At 32.8% G+C, this 7,241-nt stretch overlaps 1 long non-coding RNA gene across 1 annotated transcript; it reads right to left on the bottom strand.

Moving 5' to 3' along the window:
* Positions 1-1,997: 1,997 nt before the first annotated feature.
* LOC112011269 (uncharacterized) lies at positions 1,998-5,093 on the bottom strand. Its single transcript, XR_002882846.2, has 8 exons — positions 4,972-5,093; positions 4,290-4,414; positions 3,799-3,848; positions 3,254-3,702; positions 3,021-3,101; positions 2,725-2,787; positions 2,413-2,646; positions 1,998-2,310 (listed from the first exon to the last, which is right to left on the bottom strand). It is a non-coding gene; the product is annotated as an uncharacterized LOC112011269 (long non-coding RNA).
* Between the last annotated feature and the right edge of the window lie 2,148 nt (positions 5,094-7,241).

Here is a 7,241-nt window from a genome sequence, read left to right on the forward strand (position 1 = left end):
TGCATGCTGTTTTTTCTAGTTGGCGTTAGTTTGTGTCACTATGTCGGGCGGGACCCCAACTGGGGGTGGATATATGAGGCAGAGGCACAGCCAGGGGTATCCCAAATAAAACAATGAATCCGACCGGCAAGAGAGCTATGAAGCACGGGTGCGTTTCGAGACTCGGGTGCGGGTGCGGGTGCGGGACTCGGCAATTTTTGAAAAATGTGGGTGCGGGTGCGGCAGGACTCGGCAATTAAAAAATCATTAAAAATATTTTTATTTATATTTTTAATATATTGCTAAGCATACTTTTTCACATTATATAAATATATACCAAATAAAAAATTAATATTATCAGTTTTTATTTTATTTTATTTATATACATATATTTCTTATATTATTTATTAAAAAAAAAAAAAAAAAAAAAAAAGAAAAAAAAAAAAAAAGAAAAAAAAGAGGAAAAACAGTTAGTTTCAAATTTGGAAGTTGAAAGACAGTCTCCTAAAAGAAAAAAATAGAATAAGCCTGAAGTTTTGTCTACAGCCATTAGGCACTAAAGTTGGTTGCCCAAAAAACCTTTTTATAGTCTAATTACATATTTTCACTCAATTTTTGACAAAGTAGGACATAATGTGATCCATTTTGTGCTTACAACAGAGTAGCACAAAATGCAAAGAATTTGAATTTAATTTACAGATAAAATTCGGGTTTTGAATAATCAAATACAATAGTTTTAAAATATTTTCTGACATTTTCATCAAGTAGTTGGAATAGTTGGAATCACATAGAATTATAACAAAATCTAATAAGGGAAACAGAAACCATAAAGCAAAATAATGGGGCAAAAAAGAATTGAGATGTAGAGATACCTCAACCGAAGTAGGCAAGTTCTGTCAGTATTTACACACTGTGTGGAAAGGAAGACAGGAAAGAAGGAAATTAGATAGGCAGCCATTACTGCAAAATGGTAAAGCAGGAAAGTGGGTTGCTTTCAAACTCTTTGTTTTCTCACGCAATACCTAAAGGCTTCAACCTCTTTTTTTTTTTTTTTTTCTTTTTTTCTTTAAGCTTCCCTCCACGTTACAATCTTCAAACTCTCTGTCTCCTCACATTTCTATTTGGTCAAACAAAACCCTAAAGGCTTCAAAGTTTTTTTTTTTTTTTAAGCTAAATTGAAAATTCTTTGGGTTGGGCTTGATAGTGGAACTAAATAAATAAGAGGTGGGCTGAATTAATTATGCAGATTTATTATAAGGTGATAGTGAAAGTAAATAAATAAGTAGTGGACTGCATTTATAAGGCTGGGATTTAAAGGGTTGAAAATCGTAAAAACCATTTAAAAATTTTAGGACAAATTATATTAAAAAAAAAAATGTCATGGCAATTGATGTGGCGCAACATGAGAGCAGCAGCATTAAACGCTACGTTTTAGCTTTTAATAATATATAGATATAGATTTGAAGAAGTAGTCAGATGTGAGTGATATATAACTATTTTGATAAAGATTATATGATAGAATGTTGGTAATTGATTGTATGCTTTCAATGATCTTAGTCATCTCTCCAATCGAGCTAGTTAATTAAGCATCACATTCACCAATCAATATCACAATTGAATAGAACGTTAGAACTCATGTTGTTTGCTATGTTTACAGCATAGTGGAGTTGTATTGGGTGAATTTATACTCCAAAAAGTCTAAACAAATTTTGCACCTCAGACATGCTATAATTATTGGAGAAAATAAAATTTGCACCAGTGAACCTATGTTTCCGGTGAAGCATGCCATAGTGCAGCAGATATATTGACCCTCACACCTATGCAATATCCTATAGATTGAATAGGCTTTCGGGTCGGTTTGGATTAGTTCTTAGCTTTCAGCCTTTCAAACTATTTGCTTGCATACAGTTTTTTTTTTATTTTAAATCTCACTCATAAAGGCACAATTATACTTTTGCCAAGTTTCAATAAAAAGATATTCCAAACACAAATGAATCATTCCAAAGCAATATGCAAAATGAGAAAAAAAAAAATTATGTTGATTAAACAAATAGTTAGATGTTTCACTAGCACAATCGTCCATATCCCATTACATATATAAACCGTTTCATTTTTTTCCTCCAAGACAGATTTCTGGTTCTTGAAAAGCAACACACTCATATCTCCACCTAAAAAATACTAAACACTCCCCATGCTTATCAATATTTACTCGAGCTATAAGTTACAGATGTAACAAATACTCTCCTAAGTGCAGGCAATAAATTTTTGCAGCTATGGTTGTTCTCATCTGGAACGAGGTCACAGAGCTAGAAGAATCTTCTTTCTCGGTCCCTGCATGTCAAACAGCTTTTGTGAGAACAGATTAATTTTTTTTCCATTGGACATCTATACATGAAATGAAGATGATACACAAGTTAGTTCAAGGTGATTGACCAGTAAAGGGGCCTTTTAGTTGCAGTCAATAGTCAGTATTTACACTGAGCTGAACTTATTTCCATGCAATTTATTGGGCTCACAGTAGACTAAAAGAATTGTGAACAGCCACTACGTGATAATGTTTCTTTTAGCTGCAGTCAGTACTTAGTATTTACACTGAGCTGAACTTATTTCCATACAAATCATCCGGCTCAAAGTAGACTGCAAGAATTGTGAACATCCAACATGAACCTGAAAAAAAAAAAAAAAAAATCACAACAAAACAAAATTAGACAGTTGTCAAATTTTAAGAGAGTGAAAGCACAGTACCTTATGTATCCCCATATCTTTGAGGTCTTTATCACCCATCTACTTCAATGCAGTCATGTCCACCTATGATCAGATGAACCAATTATTAAATGATTTTTGTTTATGCATTTCCCAGTCACCACTCTGTACAGACTACATACTAAACCATCACAACAGATCTATCTTGTTCTCTAAGAAATCACATCACTGGCTTATACTTTCCATTCAAAATATGGGAAGGTCAAACATTCAACACAGAAAAACTTATCCTCAGGAAATTTTTCTTTCAAAAGATTGGATAGATGCAGGTTACTTACCTCTTCAGCCCGGAAAAGAATGTTATATTTCCCCAAACCAAGCAATTGCAACAAGCTAGTGACAGTGTGAGATTCTTCCACCTTTTAAAATTCCATTCAACAAAGCATTATGAATGCATAACATTAGATGACAACGGCAATTATACACAACCATTAATCTAGATAACCTCACAAATATAAACCAAATCCTCTTAAATTAAGCTAAAACAGGGCAGCGGGGGGAAAAATCATACCGAATGAAAACTTTTCTACCCAATGCCACCTATTGGTGTAAGCTACATGACTAGCTCTGAAGTATCAAGACCTTTGATAATTAAAGGTCCTGTTGGCCTAGAAGCACCATCATTGCTTAAAAACCATCTAGCTCTTGAATTATCAGCTGCCATTAGCGATGGTTCTCGGTGCAGGTCATTGAAATTTCTTTGTGGTGAGAGTCCCCTAGAAGATTTCAAATTTCTATTTGGGGATCTAGGTCTTTTTGTGGCTGGCGTTCGCCACAAGAAGTACGTCCTTTTAATTCAGACCTTTGCTGCTGCATGTTATGCCTTGAAGGCTGAATAGTTTTTGACAACTTTTGACTTTTGGTCCATCTTCCTTCTCTCTTCAAAAACCCTTGGAATTCGCTTCATCTTTCTTTTGTTTATCAGTTTCAAACGCAGATCATTTGGACTCATCCGGGAATCTTCACATGAATTAGGGCATCAGAGTTAGGGCAGTGAAACATATAAAGAACTAGAAACGATATAAAAAGCTTATATAAAAAGAGATAAGTAGTCACCATGCACTCCAATGTCACCGTGACCCTGATTGATCCCATTGCTTTACTGCCTGTAAATGACATACACCCATCAATATTAAACTAAAAATATTTTTTGTAACAACTGTATTAGAAACTTGGACAGCAAATTCTCTAAATACCATAAACCAATCCATAAGCCCCTGTTTTAAATGACATTAGGTTTACATGAACAATAATACCTTTGGTTGATAAGAAAAGTAGGAATAAGACAGAAATCAAAGTGTAACCTAAATAACCAAGGTTTAAACTCCTGTCTCTTCTCTCTAATTTTGCAGCAACTGAATAAAGCATAAAGCTTCTCCTAATTTTCCTCAGCAATCATGAAATGTATTTGATTGTCTCAATAGCCTATATGGTCCTAGCATAATGGTAACCTGAAATCCCTAAAACCATCAATCTAGACCATCATAAAATACTGGCAAATTATACTCAATCAGTTTAAATTCACAAAGCAACTAAACGGCACGCACCACTTGTTCGTGGACCAACAACCATTGGCATTACTCCTAAATCTCTCTTCCCTGTACCATTTTCTTCCATTAGTAGTAGGATGTGTGTGGGCATAGCCTGATATATTTCCTTTCCCCTTTACTACCTGCAAAAGAATTGAACCACACAAACATTGAATCAATAAAACAACACACACAACGCAAATACAAATGAACTAAACTCAATCGAATCATCAAAACAAGTTACTTCTCTAAAACCCAAATCCAATAATTCGCCCGCCAATTCACGCACTCAATAAAACTAAACTCAATTTAACCAACAAAATTAGTTACTTCCCCAAAACCTATATCCGAAAACTCACCAATCAGTTCAAATGGTCCGACAAGCTAAGCTCAAATTAACCAACAAAATTAGTTACTTATAAAACAAACCCGAGTCCAAAAATTCGCCAATCAATTCATACATTCAATGAGATAAACTCAATTTAACCAAAAAAATCCAGTGCCTTCTCCAAAACCGGAATCAGCCTATTACGAAATTTCAGTTCAGATTTCACCAATCAAATAGGCCCAAATCTTGACGATAAATTCAAGGAAAAGGGATGAAGAAAAAACCTATCCTACTCTCGCCTTCACTTGAAATAAATCATCAAACCCATATCTTGACGATAAATTCAAGGAAAAGGAATGAAGATTGGTTTACCTGAGATTTTTATGAAGGCTAGGTGAAGATCAACGAGCAGAATTGAAAGAACGCAACAGAGAACACGAGAAAGCGAGAGAGAGAAAAAAGAGACGTCTGTTTTTTCCTGTGTTTGAGTGTTTCACTTTATATGTTACCTTTTTGACCGGTAATTTGGTAATTCACTTAAATCACGTCAACGGCGTGGATTTAAAGCAAGTGAAATCAATATTTAGATCCACAAGTGGGTATTGTACCCACACAAAAAAAAAAAAAAAATGTGGGTACAGAATGACCCTATATTTTTTAAGAATAAGGTTGAAGATACAAAATTTTTTTTTTACAAATTACTGATGTGATAAGTGATTATTAGTAAATAAAAAAAGTGATATTAATAGTAAGTTTAGATGAAAATTAATAAGAGGTTTGCCACATCAATATATGGTAAAAATGTTGTAAAATAGTTTGTGCCTATAACATTTTTTAATCAAAGCTATAACTTAGGTCGTGTTAATTAATGTTAAGGGGAAAAAAAATTGTTATAATGAATAATACTACATTTACAACATTTTTATAATGAAAAATGATATGTCTATAATATTTTTACAACAAATTCTAAGTGGCAAGTTGTTACTGATTGTTATTGTTGGGACAAAAAAGTAATCTTAATGTTTGTTTCAAACTTGAACCAATAACAATTAATCATCTGTGATTTGTTGTAAAAATGTTGTAAAATTGTTGTAGACATAGCATCTCTCTTTTACAATACTTTTACAACAAATCTAATATGGTAAGCTGTTACCAATTCTAATTTGGACCCAATAATGATATTATTTTTTTTTACTCACTAAAAACAGCTTTTTCTATAAGATTTATTGTAAAAATATTGTGAACGTAGCATTAATCCCTTTTATAAAATTAAAAAGAAAAAGCTTAAATAAAAACAATAAATATTAGCCCAAATAACAAAAAACATAAACCAAACAAAAATAAGACAAGACCAAACAACATCAAGTGATCAAATTATTCAACAAAAAGCCTATTATAAAACAAAAGATAAAAATCACTAAATATTCAAATTTGTAGCTCTTTCAACCTATTTAATAAAAATAATTTATAATTTCATTTTTCCCTAAAAAATGATACCAAGAAAAATATTGTGGTGGTCAGTTCTCCTTGATGGTGACAACAATTATAGTCTTTTTGGTTTTGCAGTCGCAACAATTTTGCTTTCCTTAGTGACTCGTCTCACAGTTGTAGCATATATTTAAGTTATTGTTTTATTAGATTTTGTATAATTTAAATTTCTTAATAACCACTCTAAAAAAAAAAATTCCTAAAGCTACCACTGAAAATGGTAAAACTTATTACACATACGCATTCGCACATATAAATAAATTTGAACTAATCTCATGAGTTGAAGACATGACTTCAAATTGAAAAAAAAAAAAAAAAAAAACCTATCCCCACCCTATTTCCTTTTTGGGGTTGGAAAATCCTTGCTCGGTGGGGATTCAAATCTTCTAAATTTCTTAGAGTATTCTACCAATGGACTTCTTTAAATCCTAACTACTCTTTAATAATTTAATGATCTAGATTCTACCGTGTCAGTATTTCACTAACAATATTCTTAAAATAATAAAATAATGTTGCAAACAAAACAATTAAGATTATTGTTAGTCTTTCTCAAAAAGATTATTGTTAATGGAATGCTAATATGGCAGAATCTAAATCACTAAATTGTTAAAGAATTGTTAAGATTTAAGGAAATCTATTTGGTAGAGTACCCTAAAAAATCTAAAGGATCTGAATTTGTTGGATGGAGCAGCATGGGGAGTCTTTTTTTATTTTTACAGGAAGCGCGGGTTGTTTTTGCTATCCTTACTTCTCCAATGAGTGTTCTTATTTTTGACTTTAATAGGCCCCGTAAAAAATAATTAATTAATTAAAAAAATTTTAAATAAATCATAACTAGATTTCAAGAATTCCCAATTACGAATCCTAACAGGACTGGATTATAGAGTCCATGAGAATATGAACCTCAGGAACATCCTTCTATATAAGAATCTAAGTTATAGAACCCAAAGCGTTGTATCCTTCTATTTCCTTTACTTAGGACTTTTGAATTTGCTCGTAGGGATTTTACCCAACATGATCATCAAGAAACCACAATGGTTCGGAAAACTTATGCCAACTCCTGTGGTGCATAAACAACACCGCCACATGGAGATGAGTTTCAGTGCGTTCTACATTCCCAAGGACAGTGCAGAAGCCTCAAGCTCAAGGCGAGG

The sequence above is a fragment of the Quercus suber genome, unplaced genomic scaffold, assembly GCF_002906115.3.
Source record: "Quercus suber isolate HL8 unplaced genomic scaffold, Cork oak 2.0 scaffold_221, whole genome shotgun sequence".
Classification (NCBI taxonomy): domain Eukaryota; kingdom Viridiplantae; phylum Streptophyta; class Magnoliopsida; order Fagales; family Fagaceae; genus Quercus; species Quercus suber.